Source organism: Ictidomys tridecemlineatus, chromosome 13 (assembly GCF_052094955.1).
Source record: "Ictidomys tridecemlineatus isolate mIctTri1 chromosome 13, mIctTri1.hap1, whole genome shotgun sequence".
Taxonomy (NCBI): Eukaryota; Metazoa; Chordata; class Mammalia; order Rodentia; family Sciuridae; genus Ictidomys; species Ictidomys tridecemlineatus.
The window spans coordinates 58909444-58934136 of record NC_135489.1 but is presented as its reverse complement, the minus strand read 5'-3'; positions in this window follow the sequence as shown (position 1 = coordinate 58934136).

Here is a 24693-nt window from a genome sequence, read left to right as displayed (position 1 = left end):
TTAAGGATTGATAAGAAGTCTGTACTGGCCATCCCTTAGCCCAGTCTTTAAGGGCTATAATACTACGATCTGCTCCTGTATCCAGCAGTCCCACAATAGATTTACCCTCTATGATTAATTCCAAAGTGGGGCGGTTGCTCATACCCACAATTCCCTCCAGTGCTACCAATCTCACTTCCCATCCGTGACCGTGAGTCAGCTGGGAAGTGGTTATGTAAACTAGGCAAAATTAGTAATTGAGCAATCCGATCCCCTGGGGAGATAGACACAATGCCTCTTGGAGCTTCCACCATGACTTTTACTGTCCCCACAGTATCAGGGCTTATGACTCCGGGAAAAACATGAAGACCTTGTAAAATAGAGGAAGCACGTCCAATCAATAAGCCCACAGTGCCAGGTGGTAAAGGCCCTTTGAACTCAGTTTCTACCAACTGGACTCCCATCTTAGGTGTTAATACGAGTCTGGAGGTGGAACAGAGGTCCAATCCCGCTGCACCTGTAGTGGCTCTCCGCATCTCATGGGATGGCGTAGAGATGGCCATGTCTCGGGTTCGGGTGTGACATTCTCCATTGCCCCATATATTTGTGGGCTCTGGGCTCGAGGGCCCCTCCGGCCGTTTTTTGACCCAGTTAAAATAGGCTGCCCATGGATGTCCCTCACTGATCTACACTCTTTTGCCCAATGCTTCCCCTTTTTACATCTTGGACACAACCCCGGTAAACGAGGGCCATTGGAAAAGCCACCATGGGGAGGTCCATTGAAATTGTCTTTTTTGGGACATTCACGCTTGAGATGACCAGGCTGACCACAACGGAAGCATGTTCCGGCACCAGAACCTCCCCTTTTTGTAATCCAAAGGACAGCAGCTGCAAGACCTGCATTAGTTAAAGGTCCTCCAAGCTCTCTACACACCTTCATCCATGCTTCTATGCCTTTATTTTTATAAGGAGTAATCGCTGTTTTACATTCTTTGGTGCATTGCTCAAAAACCAATTGCTTGATAAGGGGCATGGCTCTATCAGGATCTCCAGAAATCTTTCCAGTGGCATCCACCATCCTTGCTACAAAATCTGAAAAGGGTTCTGTAGGGCCTTGTATAATTTTAGTCAGGTTACCAGACACCTCTCCACTATTTGGAAGTGATTTCCATGCCCGAATGCAAATATTATTAATCTGGTCATATGCTTCAAGAGGAAATCCTGTCTGTTGATTAGCAAATATCCCTTGTCCCAAAAGCATGTCTTTGTCCCAATGGGGGTGTCCCGCTGCATGATTTTGGGCGGCCTGCTCTGCTGCGCCCTCTAGCACAAATGCTCTCCAGTCCAAATATTTGCCTGGGGAGACGCAAGCCCGAACGAGGCTAGCCCAATCAGAGGGAGTCATGCAGTATCTAGACAGATTCTCTACCTGAGTTAGTGTAAAAGCGGCATCGACCCCATAAGTGCGCACAGACTCCGCCAGGGTCATTACCATTTTGAAATCCAAAGGCTCATGAAATCTTCCCCTATTATCATCCTGAAAAACTGGATAAGCAAGACCCATCTCAACGTTAACAGCCCTCCATGTTTGGGCGTGGAAACTTCGTCCCGAACCACCCCCGACATATGGAGGCGGATCGGGAGGCCGTCCTTTCTTGAGCCCTTGCTTATCTCTGTTCCCTTTATCTAGACTCCCTAGCTGTCGAGACAGCGTCCTCAGCTCCTCATTGTCTTCTACCTCTGACCCACTTTCGCATGGGGGTGTGAGCAGCACACTGAGATCTGGATACAGTCGTCTCTTCCCGTTCTCCATGCCCCGCACACTCCCCTCCTCTTGAGACACTTCACTCTCTGTCGTTTCTGACTTTTCTTCATGCAATTGTTCTAAAACTTCCTGCCCTTTAACAAGCGCTTCTTGGCATCTGCCATCTGTAAGGCAACTACAGACCATCTTCCAGGGGTTATCATCCCACCCTCTCACATGCCCTGCTCACGAGCAAAATCAAGACCTTTGCCTAATTTATCCCAGCTGGGTGTAGTGAGGCTGCCCAAAAATACGAACCATGGTGTGGCAGTATCAACCCGCTGTAAAAATTTCTATAAGGTACTATGTTTCACCTCCAGTCCCTTGGAACGTAAAAGGCCATCTAAGGACAGAAGAAGTGGAATTGAAGTCACGGCACCTATGACGCAACACAAGAAAACACAGAAAACGAAAGTGAAAATACACACAAAAAAAATGAAAATACACAGAAAACAAAAACGAAAATACAGAGTGCAATTGCTATGAGATGTAACGCCCTCTCTTTATTTACAGAGGAGCAATTACCTTTTAACGCTCCCTCTTTATTGACAGAGGAGCATCCCACTTTTTAACAGCAGGTCCCACTTTACCTGGGACTTACTGGCGTGCCTCCCTGGCTGCTGAAAGTTGTGGTTCCTGGGTTTTTCTTTTTTTTATTTCTCCCGGGTTTCGGCACCACTTGTCAGGACCCCCTTGCCTGCAAGGAAGACGCAACTCAGGAATCTTATTTCAGCAGTTTATTCAGGCCCTTGATAAACTTCTAATAATTCTTCTAATAATTCTCGGATGCCCCTCTCAGCCTTAATAAAGCAACGCGAACCCCAATGTGAAGCTGACACGTGGACCCTTCTCACATGGTGCTAGAAAACAACACGCCAACTCTCTCTGATAAGGAGTTGACAACACGCCAACTCTCTCTGATACGGAGTTGTCCTTCACAGACCACAGCAGAGACAGCGCCATCATGTAATGGCAACCACAGTCCGCAGGAAAGGCTCACCACAGGTACCTACAGATGTGAGGATGGCCAATTGCCAGGAAAGCTCTAACTGGTTGGAATGAATGATCGTGTATCAATATAAGATTTCCTATATGTTTTTAGATATCAATTCAATCCATCATTTAAATTGGAACCAGTTATATTCTTTATTCACAGTACGGTCTATTCATGCATTATCTCTATACTCATAGACCCAGGGTACACCTATTTGTACCCCCGAATTCTAATTTATATGTCTTAAACATATTGCTCCCAAAAATTGTGGAATAAATACTCATGTCACCTGATCTACATATATATTTTATCACAGTGATATTCTGAACACAAAATGCAAAGGTCACACTTATGATTGTACCTAAGCCTATTTGGAAAGTGAGCAAGGATTACTAAAACCATCCTTGTCTAGGTTGCATTATGCTCTCAAATTTCAATCCTATTGGTGACTACACATTTTTTTCTGCCTAAGATTATATATTCAACCTCAATGCTGTTGAAAATATCTAAGCCTATCACTCACTTTATACTTTGCCTGATTTCCTAATGTCTATATTCATATCTGCTTTCCTACATATCTTCCCCACTTCATCATTGTGACTGACTCTTCACATGTGCTGACATTTACATTCACTCTCTAACAGAGAGCCTATTGCTAAAGAACTTTTGGTCCAAATTTTATACTCACTCTTCTTCCTAAACCTACTGACTATCTTCCTAATCCTACCTACTATCCCTTTTTGACTGGATCTTCTCTTCTACATTCAGTCATCCAAGGTATAAGGTCCTATGGCATTGTATATGGATTTATCAGAGACATCTGTACAGAATGTAATTCAAAGCTAAGTATCCCAATCAAGGGCCCAATTCCCTTCTGGCCTTCAAATCTTACTTAGATTTCTGTTTTCATACATATATTTCACCTCTATATTATTATAAATATCACAGGTTCCCAATACCATTCTTCATCCAGCAGAATGATTTCCTACCCAAATCGAACATGTTCTTAACCCCAAGCATTCACTGTTCCCTCAATCTAACTTTAGAGAAGAGCAGGGACAGAGTTGGTCTTACAATACTGGCATGTAGGAGATCTTCCACCTGCTGAGAACCTCAAATATCCATGCAGAAATGATCCCTGGAGAAGATATAGGCAGCTAAGAAGGACCTGAGAGAGCAAATGTCATCTTCCGTGGCAAACAACTTGGTCAGGATGAAAGGATGTGTCGGAATGAGCCTCTCTCTTCTTAATGTAGACAAGATGGACCAAACCAGGCCTGTGTGGAGAGCTTTTCCTGGGTGCCTATGGTTGATATACCATTCTAACTTGTGAAAGTGTCACAGGAAGCAGGGGCAGCCTCCATCTCATGGCACCCTTGGAAGCAACAGTTAGGACAAAGTGGTTTCCAAGGCAGTGACCTCATTCAGTTCCTGAAGGAAGTGACCTCACCACAATTTCATGGTGATGGAACGCTCTGAACTTGGGATCCAGGAAGCCAGGCACACAGAGGCAGTCCCAGTGCAAGTCCCAGTGGGCTCACTTGTTTGGATTTACCAAGGACAGAGTCAGTCTTTCTTGGTACCTACAGATGTGAGGATGGCCAATTGCCAGGACAGATCTGAAAGGGGTCTTTCCTGAGAAAGCAGGTAGTGGCTCACCCCTGGCTCCTGACAACTTCACAGAATTGGCCAAGGAGGCCAGATCTGAGACAGGACAGGCCATTTTGGGGGCACATAGTATGGCCCACCAGTCAGAGGACACTGTGGGTAGTCACAGACCTCTTTGGGGGAAGGAGGTGGCTTTGTGGGTGTGGGTGTGAGTTTGTGGTTTGGTCTCATGTTCGGAGAAGAGCTAGGAAAGGCGGTTTGTTTGGTTTGGAGTGGACTGTTTCTAGCAAGTCGTTTGACTAGGCGAGTGTTGCTATGTCTCTGTATCGCACTGTGTCCGTGGTTGTAGACATTAGAAAAGAGAATGCATCAATGGATGTGTCCTGTCTAGTAGAAAGCTTCCAGCATTCATCCTGCTTAATTTATGAATGGACTGCGGCTTGCCTTATCCATAGGCAAAACCTACTATCTTCCTAAATTCCTGTTTTCTTCCTGAATTCTGGCCACTCTTCAGAATAGGTTCATGGTTTTGTGTTTAAGATATGTACCACCTCCAAGCTTGGTGATATGGCCATGTACTAGATAGCTGAAAGGAATGGCGAGCATCTCAGTAAACTCAGATATCAGTGGGCCCAGTAAAGTCTCAGTGGAGAAACCCGGCTTAGGGCCTTTTGCTTACCTATTGTTCTGTTTCCCTGGATGTCAGCAAGGTCTTTGCCTCAGGACATCCCTTTGTGAAGCCTGAAGAAAACAGTTTTCAAATGCAAACAAACAGGCATGACTTGTGGCCCTTTGCTTAATTGCTTTGCAAAGGGATGTGTCTGAATCAGCCTCTTGGCCCTGTGTGAGGCTGTGGCTTAGATTGTCAGCACCTGATGGATCTCAAGAAAGATCCCATATGTGCATCCAAAGCCAATATGGCAACAAAGCAGTCATTGTGGATGAAGTCTCTCGCCTTCCTCTGTAAGTTTCCTGACCTCCATCAAGTGAGAATAGGGATCCTTTGGGTCAAATGAGTTTTTGAAATCCCTGCAGAGGCTAGCCATTATGTGCTTGGGTTTTCTCATGACTCCAATTCACACAAAGAATCTATACCCCACCATCAGCAGGACTCCAAGTGGAGAAGCTGAGCAGTATTAAAGGTAGGCCTATTTGATCAATCCTGGTTCAAAGGAAGGGTGTACAGGCCACCCTGACATTAGGCAAATTAGGGGCAAGGGAGCTTATTGTGGACACTGTCTTATGCTGCGCCCCTCATGGAAACCTCCAGCCAGAGGTTATGAGGAGTGTCTATATGGAAGAAGATGAGGGCCTTGTGGCAGTGTTTTGGTTTGAATTGTGGTCATTTGTGTGGCGGTGGAAGAGATGACTGGGTCCGCCTGGGCTTGAACTCTGGTGTGATTCCCCTTGGAGACTGAGTTCTGGAACTGACCTCAGAGAAGTATTGCCAAGAATTGAGTTGGGATTTTCCAAGGCCACACATGAGAATCCCCCCTGGAAACTGAGATCGAAGCCCAGGGTGACTTTCCACAGAACACTGGGAATCTCAGCCAGGATATCACATGATTTGATTCTTAAACACCTGGCAGCCATAGTTGAGAGTCAAAACACACATGGACCTTACATTGTAGACCTCAGTGGGCCTGGTTTCATGTGACGTTTTGGCCACTCTTTGGGAAGCCTTGTTTGTGAGAGTTCTCCAGAGCTTTCATTGAAATGATCTTTTTCACCATTTAATGGTTCCAAAATGAATGGAAACCCACAGTGCCTCCAACTTAATCCTTTAAAAATGGATAGATAAATACCATGCAATCTTTGAAGTTCCCATGACCAGGTGGCACTGGAGAAGCCTTTGATGTCCTGTTGCTGATCATGAGTATACCAGACAGGTGCCTTGATTGACGGGTTTCATGAAATTGATGAAGAACCAAGATGATAGTAACGTGGGGCCTGCTGAGTAGTGGGCCTAGAGCAGTGGTGTGCAGGTGTGTGATAAAACATCTGTGGTGAGGCAATGTGGATCTGCCATGGGCTTCCAAATGTCTTGTGACTTACATTGTGCAGCCACCAGACCCTTATATGTAAAGGCATCTTGTTATATGGAGAGGTTTCAGAACAATTTTCAGAATCAGGTTGCTATAATCAAGAAGCTAAACTCTGTTGGATAGAAGCATAATTGGTGCATTCTCCTAGGACCCTGACCCACCACACGTGACAGAACTCCCTCCAGCACTGTGTCCCAGTTGAATTCCTTGTATTTCGTGAAGCAAATACCAAACTCCCAGTGCAGCAGCAAGAAACACCACGAAAAGTGGAGGATGACCAAATGGCTTCACAGTCCCCAAGGGGAGACACTTAGCCCCCAGTGGACACAGTTTACCTACAAAGAGAGAATTCAGCACTTCTGCCTCATGTTCATTGGAAAATCAGAAACCATGTCCTCCAGGTCACATAGATGCAGACCCAGCTTTGATGGTCTCACTACAAAGGAAGCTAAAGCTCCTGACAACAACATATATTTCAAGAGCCCAACCTCAGAGGCAGTTTCTCAAGAAGTCTTTAGGTCAGCAGAGCTCCATGTTTGTGGAGTGTTTATCCTGTCCCTTACTTATGGAAACTCCTCTACCACCTCCAAAGTTGTGAACTCCTGAGCATTTTTCATTCCACATATGTATTCAAAGATTTTCTAACTCTTCTCCTCGAATTGTGTCTTACTTGGGGCAAGGGTATTGTCAAGGCATTTTTCTGGATGACAGTGGGGCATTTTGTGTAGCACATATTTGCATACACATTGGATTCATTTTCCTTTTTTCCATTCCGAATACTGAATCCCTGACACTAACCCATACCCTACTAGACTCTGACTACGAATCCTAATATGATAGAGAAAATTAACCCAAACAAAATAGAAATACAAGCAGTTCAGAGGAGGCATGGTGTGTAGTTGGACAGGCCTTTTGCATTCTAAAGGGTAGATGTTATGAATCTAGTCCAATGTAATAGTTCTCCATGTGTTTTTAAACTTAACAAATATGTGAATTCCTGTCTCCCTTTCTCTGCAGCCTATTAAGCACATGTATTTTTACATGCACATATAGATTCCTACCTGGTTTCCCAGTTACATTCTTGTGAGGTGGCTGACTTGGCAGATACAAACTGTAAGAAGAAATCACTCTTCCTAAATGCTGTTGGAACTGAAAATCAACCTATGGGCGAGCTTCCTACTTGAACAACATGATACATACATCCATGTTCAGTAAAATAAATATTTTTGGATCTTTGGATGATATATATTTCATGATGAATTTCAATTGGCATATATATTTTTACTTTTTAATGTCTCTGTGTGTGTGTTTTGTGTGTATATACATATGTATATATACACACACACACTCTCCAGATTTTTCAAAATATAAAATATATGTGTCTTATTTTACACTCCCTAAATTCATGTTCATGTATGTGGATTTATAATCAACTTTTCACAAGATTATTCTCAGAAATATTCATCCACCTGAAATTCATATTTGTTTCCAAGTACTGAAAACTAACTTCAGTGAATGGTTCCTAGAAATCCTAACATTTCTACAGTAACTGACCAAGTTTAACATCAATGCAAGTAGACACCTATGGGACATAATATGTATTTTGACATTTATTTTTATTCAACACTGGTACATTACTATTTCTTCAGTTGATGCACATCATAGGATGTATATTTCATCCTCAAGTTCACAAATTTCTAGGCATTTGGTTCACATTCAATCAAATCCTGCTTCAGAACACATGCATTTCTCCATGTTTCTTGACTGGTATTTTCATGAGACTTCTTTAAAAAAACACATTATTTTGGATTTTCATAATCACTATGGAACCAAAACTCACACACTCCTAATGGTAAACCATCACCCAAATATTACCATTAGATGTATAACTGGTTGGGATGAATGATCGTGTATCAATATAAGATTTCCTATATGTTTTCAGATATCAATTCAATCCATTATTTAAATTGGAACCAGTTATATTCTCTATTCACAGTATGGCCTATTCATGCATTATCTTTATACTCATAGACTCAGGGTACACCTATTTCTACCCCGAATGCTAATTTATATGTCTTCAACATATTTCTCCCAAAAATAGTGTAAGAAATACTCATGTCACCTGATCTACATATATACTTTATCACAGTGATATTCTGGACACAAAATGCAAAGGTCAGACTTATGATTGTACCTAAGCCTAATTGCAAAATGAGCATGGATTACTAAAACCATCTTTGTCCAGGTTGTCTAATACTCTCAACTGTCAATCCTATTGGTGACTACATATTTGTTTCTGCCTACGATTATATATTCAACCTCAACCCTGTTGAAAATGTCTAATCCTATCACTTCCTTTATACTTTGCCTGATTTCTTAATGTCTATATTCATATCTGCTTTCCTACATATCTTCCCCAGTTCATCATTGTGACTGACTCTTCCATGTGCTGACATTTACATGTACTCTCTAACAGACACCCTATTGCTAAAGAACATTTTGTCCAAATATCATACTCACTCTTCTTCCTAAACCTACTGACTATCTTCCTAATCCTACCTACTATCTCTTTTGACTGGATATTCTCTTCTACATTTAGTCATCCAAGGTACAAGGTCCTATGCCATTGTATATGGATTTATCAGAGACATCTGTACAGATTGTAATTCAAAGCTAAGTATCCCAATCAAGGGCCCAATGCCCTTCTGGCCTTCAAATCTTTCTTAGATTTCTGTTTTCATACATATATTTCGCCTCTATATTATTATAAATATCACAGGTTCCCAATACCATTCTTCATCCAGCAGAATAATTTCTAACCCAAATCGAACATGTTCTTAACCCCAAGCATTCACTGTTCCCTTAATGTAACTTTACAGAAGAGCAGGGACAGAGTTGGTTTTACAATACAGGAATGTAGGGGATCTTCCACCAGCTGAGAACCTCAAAGGTCCATGCAGAAATGATCCCTGGAGAAGATGTAGGCAGCTAGGAAGGACCTGAGAGAGCAAAAGTCATCTTCCGTGGCAAACAACCTGGTCAGGATGAAGGGATGTGTCTGAATGAGCCTCTCTCTTCTTAATGTAGACAAGATGGACCAAACCCGGCCTGTGTGGAGAGCTTTTCCTGGGTGCCTATGGTTGATATACCATTCTAACTTGTGAAAGTGTCACAGGAAGCAGGGGTAGCCTCCATCTCATGGGACCCTTAAAAGCAACGGTTAGGACAAAGTGGTTTCCAAGGCAGTGACCTCATTCAGTTCCTGAAGGAAGTGAACTTACCACACTTCTTTGGTGATGGAACTCTCTGAACTTGGGATCCAGGAAGCCAGGCTCCCAGACGAAGTCCCAGTGCCAGTCCCAGTGGGCTCATTTGTTTGGAATTACCAAGGACAGAGTCAGTCTTTCTTGGTACCTACAGATGTGAAAATGGCAAATTGCTAGGAAAGCTCTGAAGGCGGTCTTTCCTGAGAAATCAGGTAGTGGCTCACCCCTGGCTCCTGACAACTTCACAGAATTGGCCAAGAAGGCTAGATCTGAGAAAGGACAGGCCATTTCGGGGGAACATAGTATGGCCCACTAGTCAGAGGACACTGCGGGTAGTCACAGACCCCCTTGGGGGAAGGAGGTGGCTTTGTAGCTGTGGGTGTGAGTTTGTGGTTTGGTCTCATATTCTGAGAAGAGCTAGGAAAGGTGGTTTGTTTCGATTGGAGTGGACTGTTTCTAGCAAGTCTTTTGACAAGGCGAGTGTTACTATGTGTGTGTATTGCACTGTGTCCATGGTTGTGGACATTAGAAAAGAGAATACATCAATGGATGTGTCCTGTCTAGTAGAAAGCTTCCTCCATTCATCCTGCTTAATTTATGAATGGACTGCGGCTTGCCTTATCCATGGGCAAAACCTACTATCATCCTAAATTTTTGTTTTCTTCCTGAATTCTCTTCACTCTTCAGAATAGGCTCATGGTTTTGTGTCCATGATATATACCACCTCGAAGCTTGGTGACATGGCCATGTACTAGATAGCTGAAAGGAATGGCGAGCATCTCAGAAAACTCAGATATCAGTGGGCCCAGTTAAGTGTCAGTGGAGAAATCCTGCTTTGAGCCTTTTGCTTATCTATTTTCTGTTTCCCTGGATGTCAGCAAGGTCTTTGCCTCAGGACACTTCTTTGTGAAGCCTGAAGAAAACAGTTTTTAAATGCAAACGAATGGGCATCACTTGTGGCTCTTTGCTTAATTGCTTTGCAAAAGGATGTGTCTGATTCAGACTCTTGGCCCTATGTGAGGCTGTGGCTTAGATTGTCAGCACCTGATGGATCTCAAGAAAGATCCCATATGTGCATCCAAAGCCAATATGGCAACAAAGCAGTCATTGTGGATGAAGTCTCTCGCCTTCCTCTGTAAGTTTCCTGACCTCCATCAAGTGAGAATAGGGATCCTTTGGGTCAAATGAGTTCTTCAAAGCCCTGCAGAGGCTAGCCATTATGTGTTTGGGTTTTATCATGACTCCAATGCACACAAAGAATCTATACCCCACCATCAGCAGGCCTCCAAGTTGAGAAGCTGAGCAGTATTAAAGGCAGGCCTATTTGATCAATCCTGGTTCAAAGAAAGGGTGTCCAGACCACACTGACATTAGGCAAATGAGGGGCTAGGGAGCTTATTGTGGACACTGTCTTAGGCTGCGCTCCTCATGGAATCCTCCAGCCAGAGGTTATGAGGATTGTCTATATGGAAGAAGATGAGGGCCTTGTGGCTGTGTTTTGCTTTGAATTGTGGTCATTTGTGTGGCGGTGAAAGAGATGACTGGGTCTGCCTGGGCTCTAACTCAGGTGTGATTTCCCTTGGAGACTGAGTTCTGGAACTGACCTCAGAGAAGTATTGCCATGAATTGAGTTGGGATTTTCTGAGGCCACACATGAAGAGTCCCTTTTGGAAACTGAGATCGAAGCCCAGGGTGACATTCCACAGTACACTGGGAATCTCATCCAGGATATCACATGATTTTACTCTTAGAGACCTGGAAGAAATAGTTGAGAGTCAAAACACACATGGACCTCACATTGTAGACCTCAGTGAGCCTTGTTTCATGTGAAGTTTTTGCCACTTTTGGGAAGACTTGTTTGTGAGAGTTCTCCAGAGCTTTCATTGAAATGATCGTTCTCATCATTTAATGGTTCCTGAATGAATGGAAACCCACAGTGCCTCCATCTTTATCCTTTAAAAACGGCTAGATAAATACCATGCAATCTTTAAAATTCTCATGACCAGGTGGCACTGGAGAACTTTGGGTGTCCTGTTGCTGATCTTGAGTGTACCAGACAGGTGCCTTGATTGACACGTTTCATGAAAATAATGAAGAACAGAGATGCCAGTAAGGTGGGGCCTGCTGAGTAGTGGGCCTAGAGCAGTGGTGTGCAGGTGTGTGATAAAACATCTGTGGTGAGGCAATGTGGATCTGCCATGGGCTTCCAAATGTCTTGAGACTGACATGGTGCAGCCAGCAACCCTTATATGTAAAGGCATCTTGTTATATGGAGAGTTTTCAAAACAATGTTCAGAATCAGGTTGCTATGGTCAAGGGGCCAAGCTCTGTGGGATAGATCATGGTTAGTGCATTCTCCTAGGATCCTTACCCACCACACGTGATAGAACTCTCTCCAGCACTGTGTCCCAGTTGAACTCCTTGTATTTCGTGAAGCAAATACCAAACTCCCAGTGCAGCAGCAAGAAACACCACGAAAAGTGGAGGATGACCAAATGGCTTCACAGTCCCCAAGGGGAGACACTTAGCCCCCAGTGGACACAGTTTACCTACAAAGAGAGAATTCAGCACTTCTGCCTCATGTTCATTGGAAAATCAGAAACAATGTCCTTCAGGTCACATAGATGCAGACCCATCTTTGATGGTCTCACTACAAATGAAGCTAAAGCTCCTGACAACAACATATATTTTAAGAGCCCAACCTCAGAGGCAGTTTCTCAAGAAGTCTTTAGGCCAGCAGAGCTCCATGTTTGTGGAGTGTTTATCCTGTCCGTTACTTATGGAAACTCCTCTACAACTTCCAAAGTTTTGAAACCTTGAGCATTTTTCATTCCACATATGTATTCAAAGATTTTCTAACTCTTCTCCTCGAATGGCGTCTTACTAGGGGCAAGGGTATTGTCAAGGCATTTTTCTGGATGACAGTGGGAAGATTTTGTGTAGCACATATTTGCATACACATTGGATTCATTTTTCTATTTTCCATTCCAAATACTGAATCCCTGACACTAACACATAACCTACTCGACTATGACTACGAATACTAATTTGATAGAGAAAGATAACCCAAACAGAATAGAAATACAAGCAGTTCACTGAAGGCATGGTGTGTAGTTGGACAGAATTTTGAATTTTAAAGGGTAGATGTTATGTATCTAGTCCAATGTAATAGTTCTCCATGTGTTTTTAAACTTAACAAATATGTGAATTTCTTTCTCCTTTTCTCTGCAGCCTATTCAGCACATGTATTTTTACATGCACACATAGAATCCTACCTGGTTTCCCAGCTACATTCTTGTGAGGTGGCTGTCTTGGCAGATACAAACTGTGAGAAGGAATCACTCCTCCAAAATGCTGTTGGAACTGAAAATCAACCTATGGGTGAGCTTTCTACCTCAACAACATGATTCATACATCCATGTTCAGTAAAATAAATATTTTTGGATCTTTGGATGATATATATTTCATGATGAATTTCAATTGGCATATATATTTTTACTTTTTAATGTCTCTGTGAGTGTGTGTTTTTTTGTGTGTATATATATATATATATGTATATATACACACACACACTCTCCAGATTTTTCAAAATATAAAATATATGTGTCTTATTTTACACTCCCTAAATTCATGTTCATGTATGTGGATTTATAATCAACTTTTCACAAGATTATTCTCAGAAATATTCATCCACCTGAAATACATATTGTTTCCTAGTACTGAAAACTAACTTCAGTGAATGGTGCAAAAAAATCCTAACATTACTACAGTAACTGACCCTGTTTAATATCAATGCAAGTAGATTCCTATGGGACATGATGTGTATTTTCACATTTATTTTTATTCAACACTGCTACATTACTATTTCTTCAGTAGATGCACATCATAGGATATATATTTCATCCTCAAATTCACAAATTTCTAGGCATTTGGTTCAATTTCAATTAAATCCTGCTTCAGAACACATGTATTCCTCCATGTTTCTTGACTGGCCTTTTCATGAGTCTTCTTTCCAAACACATTATTTTGGATTTCCATAATCACTTTGGAACCAAAACTCACACACCCATCATGGTAAACCATCACCCTAATATTACCATTAGTTGTATAACTGGTTGGAATGAATGATCGTGTATCAATATAAGATTTTCTATATGTTTTAAGATATCTATTCAATCCATTATTTAAATTGGAAACAGTTATATTCTTTATTCACAGTACGGTCTATTCATGCATTATCTCTATACTCATAAACCCAGGGTACACCTATTTGTACCCCCGAATTCTAATTTATATGTCTTCAACATATTGCTCCCAAAAAGTGTGGAAGAAATACTCATGTCACCTGATCTATATATATATTTTATCACAGTGATATTCTGGACACAAAATGCAAAGGTCACACTTATGATTGTACCAAAGCCTAATTGGAAGTTGAGCAAGGATTACTAAAACCATCCTTGTCTCAGTTGCCTAATGCTCTCAAATGTCAATCCTATTGGTTACTACACATTTGTTTCTGCCTAAGATTATATATTCAACCTCAACCCTGTTGAAAATGTTTAATCCTCTCACTCACTTTTTTACATTGCCTGATTTCCTAATGTCTATATTCATATCTGCTTTCCTACATATCTTCCCCACTTCCTCATTGTGACTGACTCTTCACATGTGCTGACATTTACATGAACTCTCTAACAGACACCCTTTTTCTAAAGAACTTTTGGTCCAAATACTATACTCACTCTTCTTCCTAAACCTACTGACTATCTTCCTAATCCTACCTACTATCCCTTTTTGACTGGATCTTCTTTTCTACATTCAATCATCCAAGGTACAAGGTCCAATGCCATTGTATATGGATTTATCAGAGACATCTATACAGAATGTAATTCAAAGCTAGGTATCCCAATCAAGGGCCCAATGCCCTTCTGGCCTTCAAATCTTACTTAGATTTCTGTTTTCATACATATATTTCACCTCTATATTAATATAAATATCACAGGTTCCCAATACCACTCTTCATCCAGCAGAATGATTTCTAACCCAAATTGAACATGTTCTTAACCCCAAGCATTCACTGTTCCCTCAATCTAACTGTACAAAAGAGCAGGGTCAGAGTTCGTCTTATAATACAGGAATGTAGGGGATCTTCCACCTGCTGAGAACCTCAAAGGTCCATGCAGAAATGATCCCTGGAGATGATTTAGGCAGCTTGGAAGGACCAGAGAGAGCAAAAGTCATCTTTTGTGGCAAACAGCCTGGTCAGCATGAGGGGATTTGTCTGAATGAGCCTCTCTCTTCTTAATGTAGACAAGATGGACCAAATCAGGCCTGTGTGGAGAGCTTTTCCTGGGTGCCTGTGGTTGATATACCATTCTAACTTGTGAAAGTGTCACAGGAAGCAGGGGCAGCGTCCATCTCATGGCACCCTTGGAAGCATCAGTTAGGACAAAGTGGTTTCCAAGGCAGTGACCTCATTAAGTTCCTGAAAGAAGTGACCTCACCACACTTCTTGGTGATGGAACCCTCTGAACTTGGGATCCAGGAAGCCAGGCACCCAGAGGCAGTCCCAATGCCAGTTCCAGTGGGCTCACTTGTTTAGATTTACTAAAAACAGAGTCAGTCATTCTTGGTACCTACAGATGTGAGGATGGCCAATTGCCAGGACAGATCTGAAAGGGGTCTTTCCTGAGAAAGCAGGTAGTGGCTCACCCCTGGCTCCGGACAACTTGACAGAATTGGCAAAGGAGGCCAGATATGAGACAGGTCAGGCCATTTTGAGGGCACATAGTATGGCCCACCAGTCAGAGGACACTGTGTGTAGTCACAGACCTCTTTGGGGGAAGGAGGTGGCTTTGTGGGTGTGGGTGTGAGTTTGTGGTTTGGTCTCATGTTCGGAGAAGAGCTAGGAAAGGCGGTTTGTTTGGTTTGGAGTGGACTGTTTCTAGCAAGTCTTTTGACAAGGCGAGTGTTGCTATGTCTGTGTATTGCACTGTGTCCATAGTTGTGAACATTAGAAAAGAGAATGCATCAATGGATGTGTCCTGTCTAGTAGAAAGCTTCCTGCATTCATTCTGCCCAATTTATGAGCGGACTGCGGTTTGCCTTATCCATGGGCAAAACCTACTATCATCCTAAATTTTTGTTTTCTTCCTTAATTCTCTCCACTCTTCAGAATAGGCTCATGGATTTGTGTCCAAGATATATACCACCTCGAAGCTTGGTGACATGGCCATGTACTAGATAGCTGAAAGGAATGGCGAGCATCTCAGAAAACTCAGATATCAGTGGGCCCAGTTAAGTGTCAGTGGAGAAACCCTGCTTTGGGCCTTTTGCTTACCTATTTTCTGTTTCCCTGGATGTCAGCAAGGTCTTTGCCTCAGGACACTTCTTTGTGAAGCCTGAAGAAAACAGTTTTCAAATGCAAAAGAATGGGCATCACTTGTGGCTCTTTGCTTAATTGCTTTGCAAAAGGATGTGTTTGATTCAGCCTCTTGGCCCTATGTGAGGCTGTGGCTTAGATTGTCAGCACCTGATGGATCTCCAGAAAGATCCTATATGTGCATCCAAAGCCAATATGGCAACAAAGCAGTCATTGTGGATGAAGTCTGTCCCCTTCCTCTGTAATGTTCCTGTAATTCATCAAGTGAGAATAGGGATTTTTGGGTCAAATGAGTTATTCAAAGCCATGCAGAGGCAAGCCATTATGTGTTTGGGTTTACTCATGACTCCAATTCACACAAAGAATCTATACCCCCCCATCAGCAGGCCTTCAAGTAGAGAAGCTGAGGAGTATTAAAGGCAGGCCTATTTGATCACTCCTGGTTCAAAGGAGTGGTGTCCAGGCCACCCTGACATTAGGCAAATGAGGGGCAAGGGAGCTTATTGTGGACATTGTCTTAGGCTGTGCCACTTATGGAAACCTCCAGCCAGAGGTTATGAGGATTGTCTATATGGAAGAAGATGAGGGCCTTGTGGCAATGTTTTGGTTTGAATTGTGGTCATTTGTGTGGCGGTGGAAGAGATGACTGGGTCTGCCAGGGCTTGAACTCTGGTGTGATTCCCCTTGGAGACTGAGTACTGGAACTGACCTCAGAGAAGTATTGCCATGAATTGAGTTGGGATTTTCCGAGGCCACGCATGAGAGTCCTCCCTGGAAACTGAGATCGAAGCCCAAAATGACTTTTCAGAAAACACTGGGAATCTCAGCCAGGATATCACATGATTTTCTTCTTAAAGACCTGGCAGCCATAGTTGAGAGTCAAAACACACATGGACCTCACATTGTAGACCTCAGTGACCCTGGTTTCATGTGATGTTTTGGCGACTCTTTGGGAAGCCTTGTTTGTGAGAGTTCTCCAGAGCTTTCATTGAAATGATCTTTCTCACCATTAAATTATTTTGGAATGAATGGAAACCCACAGTGCCTCCAAATTCATCCTTTAAAAATGGCTAGATAAATACCATGCAATCTTTGAAATTCCCATTACCATGTGGCACTGGTGAACCTTTGGATGTCCTGTTGCTGATCATGAGGGTACCAGAGAGGTGCCTTGATTGACGGGTTTCATGAAAATGTTGAAGAACAGAGATGCCAGTAAGGTGGGCCTGCTGAGTAGTTGGCCTAGAGCAGTGGTGTGCAGGTGTGTGATAAAACATCTGTGGTGGGGCCATGTGGATCTGCCATGGGCTTTCAAATGTCTTGTGACTGACATGGTGCAGCCAGCAGACCCTTATATGTAAAGGCATCTTGTTATATGGAGAGGTTTCAGAACAATGTTCAGAATTAGGTTGCTATGGTCAAGGGGCCGAGCTCTGTGGGATAGAAGCATGCTTGGTGCCTTATTCTAAGACCCTGACCCACCACACGTGACAGAACTCCCTCCAGCACTGTGTCCCAGTTGAACTCTTTGTATTTTGTGAAGCAAATACCAAACTCCCAGTGCAGCAGCGAGAAACACTACTAAAAGTGGAGGATGACCAAATGGCTTCACAGTCCCCACGGGAAGACACTTAACCCCCAGTGGCCACAGTTTACCTACAAAGAGAGAATTCAGCACTTCTGCCTCATGTTCATTGGAAAATCAGAAACCATGTCCTCCAGGTCACATAGATGCAGACCCAAATTTGATGGTCTCACTACAAAGGAAGCTAAAGCTCCTGACAACAATGTATATTTCAAGAGCCCAACCTCAGAGGCAGTTTCTCAAGAAGTCTTTAAGCCAGCAGAGCTCCATGTTTGTGAACTGTTTATCTTGTCCCTTACTTATGGAAACTCCTCTACCACCTCCAAAGTTGTAAACTCCTGGTCATTTTTCATTCCACATATGTATTCAAAAATTTTCTAACTCTTCTCTTCGAATTGCGTCTTACTTAAGGCAAGGGTATTGTCAAGGCATTTTTCTGGATGACAGTGTGAAGATATTGTGTAGCACATATTTGCATACACATTGGATTCATTTTCTTATTTTCCATTCCAAATACTGAATCCCTGACACTAACCCATAACCTACTAGACTCTGACTACAAATCCTAATATGATAAAGAAAATTAACCCAAACAGAATAGAAATACAAGCAGTTCAGAGGAGGCATGGTGTGTATTTGGAAAGGCCTTTTGCATTCTAAAGGGTAGATGTTATGAATCTAGTCCAATGTAATAGTTCTCCATGTGTTTTTAAACTTAACAAATATGTGAATTCCTGTCTTCTCTTTCTCTGCAGAGTATTCAGGACAAGTATTTTTACATGCACATATAGAATCCTACCTGTTTTCCCAGCTAACTTCTTTTGAGTTGGCTGCCTTGGCAGATACAAACTGTGAGAAGAAATCACTTCTAGTAAATGCTGTTGGAACTGAAAATCAACCTATGGGTGAGCTTCCTACTTGAACAACATGATACATATATCCATGTTCAGTAAAATAAATATTTTTGGATCTTTGGATGATATATATTTCATGATGAACTTCAATTGGCATATATATTTTTACTTTTTAATATCTCTGTGTGTGTGTTTTGTGTATATGTATATATACACACACACACTCTCCAGATTTTTCAAAATATAAAATATATGTGTCTTATTTAACACTCCCTAAATTTTTTTCATGTATGTGGATTTATAATCAACTGTTCACAAGATTATTCTCAGAAATATTCATCCACCTGAAATACATATTGTTTTCTAGTACTGAAAACTAACTTAAGTGAATGTTGCATAGAAATCCTAACATTTCTACAGTAACTGACCCTGTTTAACATTAATGCAAGTAGACTCCAATGGACATGATGTGTATTTTGACATTCATTTTTATTCAACACTGGTACATTACTATTTCTTAAGTTGATGCACATCATAGGATATATATTTCATCCTCAAGTTCACAAATTTCTAGGCATTTGGTTCACTTTCAATCAAATCCTGCTTCAGAACACATGTATTCCTCCATGTTTCTTGAGTGGACTTTTCATGAGACTTCTTTCCAAACACATTATTTAGGATTTACATAATCACTTTGGAACCAAAACTCACACACCCATCATGGTAAACCATCACCCTAATATTACCATTAGATGTATAACTGGTTGGAATGAATGATCGTGTATCAATATAAGATTTCCTATATGTTTTCAGATATCAATTCAATCCATTATTTAAATTGGAACCAGTTATACTCTTTATTCATGCATTATCTCTATACTCATAGACCCGGGGTACACCTATTTGTACACCCGAATTCTAATTTATACGTCTTCAACATAATGCTTCCCAAAATAGTGGAAGAAATACTCATGTCACCTGATCTACATATATATTTTATCACAGTGATATTCTGGACACTAAATGCAAAGGTCACACTTATGATTGTACCTAAGCCTAATTGGAAAGTGAGCATGGATTACTAAAACCAAACTTGTGTAGGTTGCCTAATGCTCTCAAATGTGAATCCTATTGGTGACTACACATTTGTTTCTGCCTAAGATTATATATTCAACCTCAACCCTGTTGAAAATGTCTAATCCTATCACTCACTTTATACTTTGCCTGATTTCCTAATGTCTATATTCATATCTGCTTTCCTACATATCTTCCCCACTTCATCATTGTGACTGACTCTTCACATGTGCTGACATTTACATTCACTCTCTAACAGACAGCCTATTGCTAAAGAACTTTTGGTCCAAATTTTATACTCACTCTTCTTCCTAAACCTACTGACTATCTTCCTAATCCTACCTACTATCCCTTTTTGACTGGATCTTCTCTTCTACATTCAGTCATCCAAGGTACAAGGTCCTATGCCAGCGTATATGGATTTATCAGAGACATCTGTACAGAATGTAATTCAAAGCTAAGTATCCCAATCAAGGGCCCAATGCCTTCAAATCTTACTTAGATTTCTGTTATCATACATATATTTCACATCCATATTATTATAAATATCACAGGTTCCCAATACCATTCTTTATCCAGCAGAATGATTTCCTACCCAAATCGAACATGTTCTTAACCCCAAGCATTCACTGTTCCCTCAATCTAACTTTAGAGAAGAGCAGGGACAGAGTTGGTCTTACAATACAGGCATGTAGGAGATCTTCCACCTGCTGAGAACCTCAAAGGTCCATGCAGAAATGATACCTGGAGAAGATATAGGCGGCTAGGTAGGACCTGAGGGAGCAAAAGTCATCTTCCGCGGCAAACAACTTGGTCAGGATGAAAGGATGTGTCTGAATGAGCCTCTCTCTTCTTAATGTAGACAAGATGGACCAAACCAGGCCTGTGTGGAGAGCTTTTCCTGGGTGCCTATGGTTGATATACCATTCTAACTTGTGAAAGTGTCACAGGAAGCAGGGGCAGCCTCCATCTCATGGCACCCTTGGAAGCAACAGTTAGGACAAAGTGGTTTTCAAGGAAGTGACCTCATAAATTTTCTAAAGGAAGTGAACTCACCACACTTCCTTGGTGATGGAACTCTCTGAACTTGGGATCCAGGTAGCCAGGCACACAGAGGCAGTCCCAGTGCAAGTCCCAGTGGGCTCACTTGTCTGGATTTACCAAGGACAGAGTCAGTCTTTCTTGATACCTACAGATGTGAGGATGGCCAATTGCCAGGACAGATCTGAAAGAAGTCTTTCCTGAGAAAGCAGGTAGTGGCTCACCCCTGGCTCCTGACAACTTCACAGAATTGGCCAAGGAGGCCAGATCTGAGACCGCACAGGCCAATTTGGGGGCACATATTATGCCCCACCAGTCAGAGCACACTGCGGGTAGTCACAGACCTCTTTGGGGGAAGGAGGTGGCTTTGTGGGTGTGGGTGTGAGTTTGTGGTTTGGTCTCATGTTCGGAGAAGAGCTAGGAAAGGCGGTTTGTTTGGTTTGGAGTGGACTGTTTCTAGCAAGTCCTTTGACTAGGCGAGTGTTGCTATGTCTGTGTATCGCACTGTGTCCGTGGTTGTAGACATTAGAAAAGAGAATGCATCAATGGATGTGTCCTGTCTAGTAGAAAGCTTCCAGCATTCATCCTGCTTAATTTATGAATGGACTGCGGCTTGCCTTACCCATGGGCAAAACCGACTATCTTCCTAAATTCCTGTTTTCTTCCTGAATTCTGGCCACTCTTCAGAATAGGTTCATGGTTTTATGTTTAAGATATGTACCACATCCAAGCTTGGTGATATGGCCATGTACTAGAAAGCTGAAAGGAATGGCGAGCATCTCAGTAAACTCAGATATCAGTGGGCCCAGTAAAGTCTCAGTGGAGAAACCCTGCTTAGGGCCTTTTGCTTACCTATTGTTCTGTTTCCCTGGATGTCAGCAAGGTCTTTGCCTCAGGACATCCCTTTGTGAAGCCTGAAGAAAATAGTTTTCAATTGCAAACAAACAGGCATCACTTGTGGCCCTTTGCTTAATTGCTTTGCAAAGGGATGTGTCTGAATCAGCCTCATGGCCCTGTGTGAGGCTGTGGCTTAGATTGTCAGCACCTGATGGATCTCAAGAAAGATCCCATATGTGCATCCAAAGGCAATATGGCAACAAAGCAGTCATTGTGGATGAAGTCTCTCGCCTTCCTCTGTAAGTTTCCTGACCTCCATCAAGTGAGAATAGGGATCCTTTGGGTCAAATGAGTTTTTGAAAGCCCTGCAGAGGCTAGCCATTATGTGCTTGGGTTTTCTCATGACTCCAATTCACACAAAGAATCTATACCCCACCATCAGCAGGCGTCCAAGTGGAGAAGCTGAGCAGTATTAAAGGCAGGCCTATTTGATCAATCCTGGTTCAAAGGAAGGGTGTCCAGACCACCCTGACATTAGGCAAATGAGGGGCAAGGGAGCTTATTGTGGACACTGTCTTAGGCTGCACCCCTCATGGAAACCTCCAGCCAGAGGTTATGAGGAGTGTCTATATGGAAGAAGATGAGGGCCTTGTGGCAGTGTTTTGGTTTGAATTGTGGTCATTTGTGTGGCGGTGGAAGAGATGAATGGGTCCGCCTGGGCTTGAACTCTGGTGTGATACCCCTTGGAGACTGAGTTTTGGAACTGAACTCAGAGAAGTATTGCCAAGAATTGAGTGGGGTTTTCCAAGGCGACGCATGAGAATCCCCCCTGGAAACTGAGATCGAAGCCCAGGGTGACTTTCCACAGAACACTGGGAATCTCAGCCAGGATATCACATGATTTTATTCTTAAAGACCTGGCAGCCATAGTTGAGCGTCAAAACACACATGGACCTAACATTGTAGACCTCAGTGGGCCTGGTTTCATGTGACATTTTGGCCACTCTTTGGGAAGCCTTGTTTGTGAGAGTTCTCCAGAGCTTTCATTAAAATGATCTTTTTCACCATTTAATGGTTCCAAAATGAATGGAAACCCACAGTGCCTCCAACTTAATCCTTTAAAAATGGATAGATAAATACCATGCAATCTTTGAAATTCCCATGACCAGGTGGCACTGGAGAAGCTTTTGATGTCCTGTTGCTGATCATGAGTATACCAGACAGGTGCCTTGATTGACGGGTTTCATGAAAATGATGAAGAACAGAGATGCCAGTAAGGTGGGGCCTGCTGAGTAGTGGGCCTAGAGCAGTGGTGTGCAGGTGTGTGATAAAACATCTGTGGTGAGGCAATGTGGATCTGCCATGGGCTTCCAAATGTCTTGTGACTTACATGGTGCAGTCAGCAGACCCTTATATGTAAAGGCACCTTGTTATATGGAGAAGTTTCAGAACAATTTTCAGAATCAGGTTGCTATAATCAAGGGGCTAAGCTCTGTTGGATAGAAGCATAATTGGTGCATTCTCCTAGGACCCTGACCCACCACACGTGACAGAACTCCCTCCAGCACTGTGTCCCAGTTGAATTCCTTATATTTCGTGAAGCAAATACCAAACTCCCAGTGCAGCAGCAAGAAACACCACGAAAAGTGGAGGATGACCAAATGACTTCACAGTCCCCAAGGGGAGACACTTAGCCCCCAGTGGACACAGTTTACCTACAAAGAGAGAATTCAGCACTTCTGTCTCATGTTCATTGGAAAATCAGAAAACATGTCCTCCAGGTCACATAGATGCAGACCCAGCTTTGATGGTCTCACTACAAAGGAAGCTAAAGCTCCTGACAACAACATATATTTCAAGAGCCCAACCTCAGAGGCAGTTTCTCAAGAAATCTTTAGGTCAGCAGAGCTCCATGTTTGTGGAGTGTTTATCCTGTCCCTTACTTAAGGAAACCCCTCTACCACTTCCAAAGTTGTGAAATCCTGAGCATTTTTCATTCCACATATGTATTCAAAGATTTTCTAACTCTTCTCCTCGAATTGTGTCTTACTTGGGGCAAGGGTATTGTCAAGGCATTTTCCTGGATGACAGTGGGGCATTTTGTGTAGCACATATTTGCATACACATTGGATTCATTTTCCTTTTTTCCATTCCGAATACTGAATCACTGACACTAACCCATACCCTACTAGACTCTGACTACGAATCTTAATATGATATAGAAAAATAACCCAAACAAAATAGAAATAACAAGCAGTTCAGAGGAGGCATGATGTGTAGTTGGACAGGCCTTTTGCATTCTAAAGGGTAGATGTTATGAATCTAGTCCAATATAATAGTTCTCCATGTGTTTTTAAACTTAACAAATATGTGAATTCCTGTCTCCCTTTCTCTGCAGCCTATTAAGCACATGTATTTTGACATGCACATATAGATTCCTACCTGGTTTCCCAGCTACATTCTTGTGAGGTGGCTGACTTGGCAGATACAAACTGTGAGAAGAAATCACTCCTCCTAAATGCTGTTGGAACTGAAAATCAACCTATGGGTGAGCTTCCTTCTTGAACAATATGATACATACATCCATGTTCAGTAAAATAAATATTTTTGGATCTTTGGGTGATATATATTTCATGATGAATTTCAATTGGCATATATATTTTTACTTTTTAATGTCTCTGTGTGTGTGTTTTGTGTGTATATACATATGTATATATACACACACACACTCTCCAGATTTTTCAAAATATAAAATATATGTGTCTTATTTTACACTCCCTAAATTCGTGTTCATGTATGTGGATTTATAATCAACTTTTCACAAGATTGATCTCAGAAATATTCATCCACCTGAAATACATATTTGTTTCCTAGTACTGAAAACTAACTTCAGGGAATGGTGCATAAAAATCCTAACATTACTACAGTAACTGACCCTGTTTAATATCAAAGCAAGTAGACTCCTATGGGACATGATGTGTATTTTCACATTTATTTTTATTCAACACTGCTACATTACCATTTCTTCAGTTGATGCACATCATAGGATATATATTTCATCCTCAAATTCAGAAATTTCTAGGCATTTGGTTCAATTTCAATTAAATCCTGCTTCAGAACACATGTATTCCTCCATGATTCTTGACTGGTCTTTTCATGAGACTTCTTTCCAAACACCTAATTTTGGATTTCCACAATCACTTTGGAACCAAAACTCACAC